Below are 10704 nucleotides of genomic sequence, written 5' to 3' on the forward strand. Positions count from 1 at the left end.
CAGCGCCCGCCCCACCGCCCACCCTCAACCCTCCCAGCGTCACTTCTGGGTGTTTTTCAGGGGAGCATTTTTACAGCTCCAGTCAACTGCTGGGTTTAGGAAATGTGCTTCCCAGGTTAATTAATAATAAATGAGAAAGAGTGTGTGTGTGTGTATGTGTGTGTGTGTGTGTGTGTGTGTGTGTGTGTGTGTGAGAGAGAGAGAGAGAGAGAGAGAGAGAGACTATTAAGAGCATGTTTGTGACAGGATAATGGAGAGGAGAGAAAGAAATAGGAACATGAAGAAAATTAAGAAACAAAGAGGAAAAGAGACAGTGATGAGGGAATAGAGTGACAGCAAAGAATTCGGAAAGAAGGCAGGGAGCAACAGTTTGATGGGAAATGGGAGGGGACCCGTGCTGGAAAGAGAGGGGGAGGATTTGACATCCATGAGAGGTACAGTTTCATTTTGGTGAAGTGAACCTTGTGAACATTTTAATATACCTCTCCCCTGTTTTGCATCCTATTTGTTTGGCAGCTGCTAGAAATGAGTTTCCATTTTTCTGTCTTATTTTAATATTCTCATGTCTCCCACATCACTAGAGCATTAGAAGCAGAAACAATTATGCCATACATTCCCTGTGACTGACAGAGCCCGGGTGCGTGTGGGTTTATTAACTCCCGCCTTGCCCAGCCGCCATCAGCCACATCTGCTTTTGTTATCTGATCCAGGTTGTACACTGGCGCTCTCTCTCCACTGACCTCTACGGGCTAGCTTGTCCTTTGGGAAATAGACCAGTAGCTGCTCAGAATTCAAATGTATGTAACAAATACTCTCACAAAGACTTCTGCCACCCACTCATCAACAAACAAAACAAAGCCCAACAGCAACAAACAGCCTCAAAAATGGGTCCTTTTGAATCACATCCAAAACTCCTGATCTAATCCCTTTCATCTTCCCAAGAACAAAAGAAGGAGAGAGATTTTGCAAGGTCTGTGCTAGCTATGACTGGGTACATACAAACAGCGAAAAGGTTGAAAGAGATTTTCCATTTCTCAAGTCTCAGTTATTATTTTGCCAACATTCCCCAATCCTGTTCCAGATTTGGGGGATGCAGGTCACATTTAGAAAGCCTGGACAGGATGATAAAAACTGTTTTGGCAGGAGATAAATCAATGCATATGGGTGTGGGCAGTAATGCCCAAGCTCATTTACCACAACAAATGGTTTCATGAAAATGTTTCGTCAATACAGCTTATTTTGCCACATGAGGAGTGGTTGCCTATCCCATTGCAAATTGAATGAAGGGGATGCAATATCAAGAGTCATTCATTCAGAGGGAGCGCTCTGCGGAGTGGCCATGCTTGGTGCTTGACCCTTATTCTGGGACATGCTGGGGATATTCCAGGGATGCAGCTTGGTGATACTAGTAAACCATTTCTCATCGTGGTTAATGGATTAGGAAGAAAAAAAATAGTTTGGGCCCTCAAATTACAAAAGCTTTCAGTAACATGGTTAATGTCAAATGTAGAGAGTTATATTATTCTTGTCTCAATAAGTTGTTAAGAAGTTCAAAAGTGTTCATATATGTGGACCTTGCAAAGTCAGAAGATGCTCCTCAGACCTAAGGCAGGACAATGCTGTGGGGGGAAAAACATGTTTGCCACAGGTTTTTTCAGAACCAGCCAACATTGTAGCTTCAGATCAGGAATTAATTGCACAATTATTCCTCTAACATTCAAACATTGATACTTTGTTTCCTTAGCTTTCTTTTTACTCCTTTCATATATCTTGCTGTTGAATCTGTTTAGTGCATTTTTTTTTTATGTTCCTCCATCAGGGTATCTGCCAAGGAACTCAGGCTTTAATTGGTTTTGGTTGATGTGGTGGCAAGGCTGGCCTACAGTAGGGGTCAAGGAGTGCCACTCAGCTCCATGCTCAGCTGCTGTGCCTTAAAAAGAGCTCATCGCAAAGAATTCAGATGAATCTGTGGCTTTGCCTGAGATGGAGTAGGGGTAGGAACCACGCTAACTATATTTTCTATTGATAGAAATTGATAAAAATTCAGTGCTATGCATATATGTATATATATTTGTATATGTGTGTGAAATCTCACAGTACATAAACTCCCTCTCTCACACACACAAACAAATCTAATTTTTTCATACACACACACACACACACACACACACTACTAATGTTTCTTACCCCACACCATTTATAGATCTCAGCGGTTTGACTTCCTATTTGGAATAAGAACAAAAATGCATGTCCCTATAGTAACTGTCACCCCAGGATTGAATAGCAAGGACATTTAGCAAAACCTTTCTAATAGACCAATGAGCATGCTCTCTGTATTAGTCTGCTGAGACTGCCATAACAAAATACTACAGACATGGTGGCTTAATCAACAGAAATTTATTTTCTCAAAGTTCTGGAGCCTGGAAGTCCAAGATCATGCTGCCAGTAGGGCTGATTTCTCCCAAGGCCTCTCTCCTGAGCTTGCAGATGGCCACCTTCTTGCTGTGTCCTCACATGGCCTCTTCTTTGTTTACATGCGTCCCTGGTATCTTTTCTTCTTATGAAAATACTAGGGGCCCAGTTCACAAATTCGTGCACCTTGAAAGGAACTGTGGGCCACGAGGCTGTGGTGGGCACAAGGGCAGGTCTGGGCCGGCCCAACCTCCATGCCCCCATCCAACCCCTCCCGCAGCGGCCCCCAGCCCCCTCTCTGCCAACAGCCCCGCTCCTGCCACCGCCACTCCCACACACTGATGGCGCCATCCCCCGCTCACATCTGCTGTTGGCATGAAGCTATTGGGGCTGGCACCAGCAGTGGGTGTGAGCAGGGCCTGCACTGTCAGTGGGTACGAGCAGCGGCTGCTGCTCTGATCACTCCTCAGGAGCAGGGGGGAGTGGAGAAGCCCTCAGAGGCGATCGGGACCTGCGCTGGGTGCCGGCAGTGGGTGTGAGCGGTGGCTCCAATGCCAGCTGCGGGTGTGAGCGGGGCTGGCATCGGCAGTGGGTGCGAGAGGCAGCTGCTGACCCCTATTGCCCCTCAGGAGCAGGGGGAGGTGGAGAAGCCCTGAGGGGCGATAAGTGTTGGTAGTCGCCACTTGAACCCACTGACGGCACCAAGCAATCCGGGCCAGCACAAGGCGTGGGGCCAATGCTGGCAGCAGGTGCAAGTGCTGGGCGGAACCACAGCACGTGGGAGCAAAGAATTTTCAGTAACTAGCAGAGGTTCTCCCCAATGACAGCAACCAGTGCCCTGCCTTGGTCTGGTGCCCCCGCTGACCTGCTCCACCATCCCACCATGGCCAACCCCTGCCATGTTCCATGCTCTGCTGCCTGCTGCTGATGCCTGCCATGTTCTGTGCGCACCCCCTGGTGGTCAGTGCATGTCATAGCAACCAGTTGTATGGTTGTTTGGTTGTTCCATCGTTCGATCTATTTGCGTATTAGGATTTTATATATAAAGATGAGTCTGATTGGATTAGGGCCCGACCTTATGACTTCATTTAACCTTAATTACCTCTTTATTTTTTATTTTATTTTATTTTTTTAAATATGGAACGCTTCACGAATTTGTGTGTCATCCTTGCGCAGGGGCCATGCTAATCTTCTCTGTATCGTTTCAATTTTAGTATATGTGCTGCCGAAGCGAGCGCCTTAATTACCTCTTTAAAGTCCTTATCTCCAAACAGTGAAATTCTAAGGCATACTGGAGAGTTCAAGCTTCAACTATGAATTTGAGGGGACACAATTTAGCCCATAACCCTCTTCAAGCATATTCACGTGGGCTACTGAAATGGGCAACTGGGAGTCCTCTTCCAGATTCCATAGGGAGAGAGTCTGTAGTGCAGCGGTTCTCAACCTGTGGGTCACAACCCCTTTGGCGGTCGAAGGACTCTTTCACAGGGGTCGCCTAAGACCATCCTGCATATCAGATATTTACATTATGATTCACAACAGTAGCAAAATTACAGTTATGAAGTAGCAACGAAAATAATTTTATGGTTGGGGGTCACAACATGAGGAACTGTTTTAAAGGGCCAGAAGGTTGAGAACCACTGCTGTAGTGGAAGCCATACTATTGTTAGACCCAGAAGGCCCAGAGGTCCGGTGCTGGGGCCTCACTGTCCAGTTGGCTGTATGGCCATGAGCCAGGCAGTTAATTTTCTGGGGCTCAGTTTCTATACCCACGAAACACAGACTGATAGTGTTTTGCCACTGATTAGTACTGCATTTGCTATTACTATCTGGTGCCCTAGGGTAACTATGTAATATGGTTCTGTGAAATGATATGTGCTGCTTCCATATATAGTACAGTAAACCCTCCATGTCTCGGACCTCGATTTAACGGACTTCAGATTTAACGGATTAAATTTCCTGTCCACATGTCATATGTGAAAATTAATAACATGTTAATTTTAAAATGCTTTCAACCAAGATTTGCTTATAATTAAATTAACAGGTTATATTTTCTCATTAGTAATTTGCTATTTTTGACAAATTTTAGCAAATAGGCCATATGTTGGAAAAAATGCTAGTAATTTTGCAGACATAAATAAATATTACATATCTACAACTATAGTCTACACGTTTAATTCCAAGAGTCACTGCTTGTAAACAATGTTCGGTGAATGATTAGCATGTGATCACACTGCGTTGCCTGGTAATTGGTTCTGTTGACCTGTGGCATGACTTTCTGCAGCAGTTTTAACGCTTGCCAGTTGATGTTCCCACATGCAATAAGCCACGCCCCAGCTGTGTGCATTTGTTTCCTGGCGGTGCCTGGTGAATGAAGACATTTACTAGACCTATTCAGTATTAATTTTAAATTACAGTGATCATACAGAAAACTTTTCTGTGAAATTAAATTTTTCATACATACTTAATTTTAATTACACAAATGTGTCTACTTAAGTAAAAATAAGGAAACTAACTAATTTGTCAATTTTTCAACATATGCATTTGGAAAACCTACTTTATTATATAGTGGACTTTCAGTTTTAACAGATACCCCCTTGCCTGAATTAGTCTGTTATATCAAGGTTTTGCTGAAATTTAAAAGGCAAAGGAGGAATTGGGACATACTACATGGTAAAGGGTTCTGAAAAGCTGCCTCTTTCATTCATAAAGCCTAGTCACAACCCCATCTTTTAATGACCTCAGTCCCACCTGGGCTCAGCTGTAGGCTTGCATAGTAGTTTGGTCCAATGGCAGGACCTTGAAAGGGCCATTAAAATACCTAACTTGCATCATAAAAGGATTGATTTATAAATAAATCTTTGCAAAATGTCTGTTTTTGCAGCCAGACTTAAACTCCTGCCAACTGAGAATGGGAGCTTGCCCTCAGGGAGCAAGTGAATGATTAAGCCTGGTGCCTGGTCTACACTACCTCTCCTCAGGAAGATTTGTGAATGAACAAACCAAATGAATGAGCCCATAGCACAGCACAGTAATTGGCATCTGTGTATTCACACCTCTCAGGTTTGCCCACTACTCAGGCTGAGCAAATTGTTGTCTTGAAAAGTAACCTTTCATTGGCAGCTGCCACGCCCTTCAACATGAGCCCCGCTTTTAGACGGAATTTTGCACCCTGTCGTCTAATAGTAGTTTTCTATGGTCAAATTGCCTAGCTACTGATATCATTAGCTCTCCTTCTTTCTCATCACATCACACATGTCAATCTTGACTTAGTTCCATTGTTATTTATGTGATCATATTTTAGGGTGTATTTATTTAAAAAAGGCTAATGTATTTTGCAAGTGTGATATATACAGGCAGTTTTAAGTGGGACTAAATGCAGCAATTAATGCTAATGAGTCTGCTGTTAGCACGTCATGCTCTTGGTGTTATGATCCTGCTTCGCTGAATGTGGAGCCTCAGTTTGTTCAACAGACGCCGGCTTTAATGGCCACATTCTTTTCCCATGGATACGTTTGCTTTAGTTAAATGTACCATTAAAAATAACCACTTAACATGTTAATGAACACAGTGACTGTATCCACCAGGATTTTTTTGTTTTAATCTCTGCTGTATTACTTCTTATTTTCAAAAGGACTTTGGGAAGGTGAGGAGCCTATTGCCTATTTAGGGTGCTTTAAAGAGGAAAAATAAAGTTCAGTTTTTTCCAATTATAGTCTGGTGTGTATAGGCAAGAGTCAGAAAGAAGGACTCACTGGGCAAGCCAATATAACTTGTGTTCATAGTGGACTGCAGGCCTGTGTTAACACTAACTATACTTGGGAAGTAACTCACTCTCCTGTGTTTTCATCTCTTGTTCCTTCTCAATATTTTTTCCCTTTTTTAAAATAAGTTTTTATTGTTGAAAGTATTACATATGTTCCCCCTTTCCCCCCATTGACCCTCTCTAGCCTACCCCCAATCCCCACCCACCCCCTGGCTCCAGGTCTTCAGTACCCTATTGTCTGTGTCCATGGGTTATGCATACAAGCAAGGTCTTTGGTTGATTACCTACCTTCCCTCTGAGATTCCACACTCTGTTCCATGCTTCCATGTCTCTGGATCCACTCTGTTCATCAGTTTATTTGTTACTTATATCCCACATATGAGTGTGATCATGTGATACTTACCTTTCTCTGATTGACTTATTTCACTTAGCATGATACTCTCCAGGTCTCTCCATGCTGTCTCAAAGGGTAAGAGATCCTTCTTCTTCTTCTTCTTTTTTTTTACTGCTACATAGTACTCTATGGTATACTAATAAATGTACCACAGCTTTTTTACTCACTCATCTACTGATGGGCACTTGGGCTGTTTCCAGATCTTAGCTATTGTAAATTGTGCTGCCATGAACATAGGGGTGCATACCTTCTTTCTGATTGGTGCTTTGGGTTTCTTAGGATATATTCCTAGAAGTGGGATCACTTGGTCAAATGGCAGTACCATATTTAATTTTTTGAGGAAACTTCAGACTGTTTTCCATAATGGCTGCACCAGTCTGCATTCCCACCAGCAGTGTACTGGGTTCCCTTTTCTCCACATCCTTGCCAGCACTTGTCATTTGTTGATGGTAGCCATTCTGACAGATGTAACGTGATACCTCATTGTTATTTTAATTTGCATCTCTCTGATGATCTGTGACTTTGAGCATCTTTTCATATGTCTCTTGGCCATCTGTATGTTCACTTTGGAGAAGTGTCTATTTAGGTCATTTGCCCATTTATTTATTGGTATTTTTGTCTTCCTTTTGTTAAGTTGTATGAGTTCCTTATATATTTTTGATAGTAACCCTTTATCTGATGTATCATTGCCAAATATATTTTCCCATATAGTGGGCTCCCTTTTCATTTGTTGATGGTTCTTTTGCCGTGCAGAGCCTTTTTATTTTGATGTAGTCCCATTTGATTATTTTCTCCTTAGTTTCATTTGCCATGGGAGATGTACTCGCATTTTCATCTATGTTGGTGAGAGAGATCATTCTGTATTTTTGTTATTAATTTTTTGTTAGGTTTTGGTATTAGGTTATGCTGTCCTCATAAAATGAGTTGAAGTGTCCCTAATTCCTCTTATTTTCTAAGAGAGTCAGTGTAATATTCATATTTCTTCGCTAAATATTTGCTAGAACTTACCAGTGGAAACAAATAGTGTGAAGTATCCCTTGTGGGATGGTTTTATGATTTCAATTTAATTGAATACAGTTGTAAGTACACAAAACACAGTTTATTCTTGTATGATTATTTATTATTGTATTGCTAGAGGCCCGGTACACGAAATTAGTGCACTCAGCGGGGGGGGAAGTCCCTCAGCCTGGCCTGCTCCCTCTCACAGTCCAGGAACCTTTGGGGGATGTCCGACCGATGGCTTAGGCCCATTCTCTGTGGTGAGTGGACCTAAGCTGTCAGTCGGACATTCTTAGCGCTGCCGCGGAGGCGGAAGAGGTTCTCGCCACTGCTGCTGCACTTGCCAGCCAATAGCCCAGCTTCTAGCTGAGCGGCACACCCCCTGTGGGAGCGCACTGACCACCAGGGTGCAGTTCCTGCATTGAGCGTCTGCCCCCTGATGGTCAGTGTGTGTCATAGCGATGAGTAATTCCGCTGTTCGATTTGCATTTTAGCCTTTTATTATATAGGATTTTTCACATGAAACAACTCTAAACCTACTTTTGCCCCACCTTGTATTTACTATATGTTGAGCATTGATCTAGACATTGAGGTGTATAAGACAGATAAAATTCCCTGTGCTCATAGAGTTCAGGGTCATTCTATGTGTGTGTATGTGTGCATGCCCATACAGATAAAAAAGAAATCTGTAATTAAAGTACACAATATGTAAGAGGAGGTTAAAGCCTGTGGTAGTTTCGTGCTGTGATCAATGGGCTAAGCTGGAACCATGTCTTCCAGAGTCCTTCCTTGTATGGTTCCTGGTTAACATTGGCCAAAAATGGAATTTACACAAGGTTGGGAAATTGGAAGTGAAGCAGCAGTCATACTGTCTGAGGATCATAATGGTTAGATGCCATGAGAGACAGACAGACAATTGTGTCTTGCTCTTCTCTTACCTTGATCTGTGTCCAGCTCTTTTTACCAATGTCTGCTTTGCTGACCAACCTACAGCAACCTCAAGTTGACCAACAGAGCAGAGGCAAGAGCCTTCCGTTAACTTCTCCACCAGCTCTCCCATGCCACCCTGCTCCAGCTGGATGCGCCTCGAGCCCCATATTCTCCTGTAAATTCCTAGTTGTCCATCTGAGACAGTAGTGCTTCAGCAGGGCTGATCTTCCAGTTCCCTTTGCAGATCCTTACTTCCCCAGCTTCTCATACAATTGTCTTATTTCCATAATACACCATATTTCATATTTTTTTAAAAAGAAACTTGGTTTGGAATTTTTCCACTAGCAGACGGTGTTTGTAAAACAAAGGATGAACAGATACAGAGGGCAAGTTCTGTATCTTTCCATATTGTATCACTAGTCACCCCCTGAGACAGGGTCTCCAGGTCTTAGAATGTGGCTGCCAGGTGAGCGAGGGTGGGGTAGAAGGTAGGGTAGAGGAATGTCTGTGTCTTGGGGCAGCCCATATGTATTTAATGGGTATGACTCATGCCACCTCTTGACTCATTTCTTACTGGGAAGGGCTACATAATTCTTCAGACCTGGCTAAGTCTGTTCAGGGCAGTGTAGCTGGTCTAGGCTGGGGAAGAGCTAAGTTGGGAGAGGTTGGCCAGACCTGGGAAACATGTTTATGAAGAACACGAGGATGAAAAAAACCTGGCTCTTTCCATTAGAAGTTAGAATCACAGACTCACCTTCTTCCCAGCTCTCATATTCTGTTTTTGGACATACTTTTAAATAGATGGACATAGAAAAAAGGGGGGTATACTAGGAGGAATTTCTTCTGAGGCACCAATGATGACAAAGCCTCAATGTGGTGTCAACTTTCAAACCCTGAAGCTTCTGTGGCTTAAAGAAAACAAAATCTCAAGCCAGCTGGGGACAATGCTATTAGAGACTCCAGGTGATTTTTTTTTATAAGACTGGCAACAAGGGATATATAATAAAGACTTTGGCTAACCTTTGTCCCTGGGAGGTAACCTCTAGGTCCTTGAAAATTTCCAGTACAGCCATTCCCCCACTTAGGATAGTTCAATTTAAGATCTCGAGAAAGTGATATGCATTCAGTAGAAACCGTACTTCAAATTTGAATCTTTTCCTGGGTTAGAAACATGCATTACAGTACTCTCTCGTGATTCTGGGCAGTGGCAGTGAGCCACAGCTCCCACTTAGCCACACGGTCATGAAGGAAAACAAACGGTATTCTACAGTGCACTGTGTTGCCAGCATTTTTCAGATATTATGTTTTGTGTTTTTGCATCCCATCCTGTCTATAAAACTCCCATCTGTGTCTCCTGCGTTTGGTGAGGAGAGAAAAGCAATTACTCTTGAGATGAAACTCAAGATAATCATCCAACTGTAGGCCAATGTAAGTGTTCTGACATGTTTGCCATAGGCTAGGCCAGTGGTCGACAAACTCATTAGTCAACAGAGCCAAATATCAATAGTACAACGATTGAAATTTCTTTTGAGAGCCAATTTTTTAAACTTAAACTATATAGGTAGGTACATTGTTATTAACTTAATTAGGGTACTCCTAAGGCTTAGGAAGAGCCACACTCAAGGGGCCAAAGAGCCGCATGTGGCTCTCGAGCCGCAGTTTGCCGACCGTAGGCTAAGCTATGATGTTCTGTAGGTTAGGTGTATTAAAAGACATTTTTGACTCACAATATTTTCAATTTCTGATGGGATGGGTTTATCCAGTGGTAACCCCATCATAACTGGAAGAGCATCTGTAGTAGGAGTTTCTTTGTTGTTCATGTTGGTTCCACTTGGGCCACAGCTGATAGTGGATTCTAATGAAGTGACTGGTGGTGGGTCCATAGATAGTTATATGTTAAGGAGAGGACTCAGTATGAGACTGGCCACATCAGAAAGACCAGTCACTTGGTTAAAGTAGTGGAGCTTTGAGTCATGTGATAGTGATACCAGTTTGAACTCCTGGCTTGGGAGGGAGACTGAAGATTGAGTTCAACTGTGAAACCAATGATTCAATCAATCTTGCCTATGTATGGAAACTCCAATATAAACCCCAGGCACCAAAGCCTGGGAGACATTCTGTGTTCTGTCACACATCAGTTTGTTGAGAGCGTAATGTGTCCTAATTCCACAGGGAGAAGGCAGTGGAAACTTCACATTGGGGA

This window comes from Myotis brandtii, unplaced genomic scaffold (assembly GCF_000412655.1).
Source record: "Myotis brandtii unplaced genomic scaffold, ASM41265v1 scaffold46, whole genome shotgun sequence".
NCBI lineage: Eukaryota > Metazoa > Chordata > Mammalia > Chiroptera > Vespertilionidae > Myotis > Myotis brandtii.